Here is a 1,170-nt window from a genome sequence, read left to right as displayed (position 1 = left end):
GAGGAAGAGAGATTAAAACAGGAAAGAAACAAAAAAAAAGCAAAGAGAAAGAAAACGGATATATATATATATTATATTATATTATAAATATATATATTTATAATATAATATTTATTATATATATCTCCCTTCTCCCCTTTTTCCTTCCCCCTTTTCCCCAAAATCCATTATCATCGTCCTACCCCTTCTCTTTCCTTTTTTTCTCGCCTCCCCCTTTCCTTCCCCCTCCCCCTTTCTATTCTTTCTTCTTTCCCTTTTTTTCCTCCCCCTTTTTTTTTTTTTTTTCCCCTTTTTTTTTTTTTTTTAAAAAAAAAAAAAAAAAAAAACCAAAATTTTGGGGGAAAAAAAAATTTGAAAAAACCCGGGGGAAAAAAAATTAAAAAAAAAAGAGAAAAAAAAAAAAATTTTTTTTAAAAAAAAAAAAAAGGGGGTAGTAGATAAAAAAAGAAGAGAGAGAGGGGGGGGGGGAGAAAAAAAAAAAGGGGGGGGGGGGAAAGGGGGAGGGAAAAAAAGGGGGGGGGGGGGGGAAAAGGGGGGGAGAGGAAAAAGGGGGGGAGGGGGAAAAAAAAAAAAGGGAAAAAAAAAATTTTTTAAAAAAAAAAAAAAAAAAAAAAAAAAAAATATTTTTAAAAAATTTTTTTTTTTTTTTTTAATTAAAAAAAAAAAGGGGGAAAAAAACCCTTTTTTTTTTTTAAAAAATTAAATTTTTTTTTTTAAAAAAATTTTTTAAAAAAATTTAAAAAATAAATTAAAAAAAAAAAATTTTTTTTTAAAAAATTTTAAAAAAAAAAAAAGGAAATTAAAAAAAAAAGAAAAAAGGGGGGGGAAAGAAAAAAAAAAAACCCCCCCCCCCCTTTTTTTTTTTCCAAAAATTTTTTTTTTTTCCCCTTAAACCCCCTTTTTTTTCCCCCCCCTTTTCCCCCCCCCCTTCCCCCCCCCCTTTTTCCCCCTTTTTTTTTTTTTTTTTTTTTTTTTTTTTTTTTTTTTTTTCCCCCCCCTTTTCCCCCCCCTTTTTTTTTTTTGGGGGGGGGGGGGGTTTTTTTCCCCCCAAAAAGGGGGGGGTTTTTTTTTTTTTTTCCCCCCCGGGGGGGGGGGTTTTTTTTTAACCCTTTTTTTTTTTTTTTTTTTTTTTGGGGGGGGGAAAAGAAAAGGGGAAAAAAAAATTTCCGG

The sequence above is a fragment of the Penaeus japonicus genome, unplaced genomic scaffold (genome assembly GCF_977035675.1).
Source record: "Penaeus japonicus unplaced genomic scaffold, GWHDUDI00000001_assembly GWHDUDI00000016, whole genome shotgun sequence".
NCBI lineage: Eukaryota > Metazoa > Arthropoda > Malacostraca > Decapoda > Penaeidae > Penaeus > Penaeus japonicus.
This window is presented reverse-complemented; position numbering follows the sequence as displayed.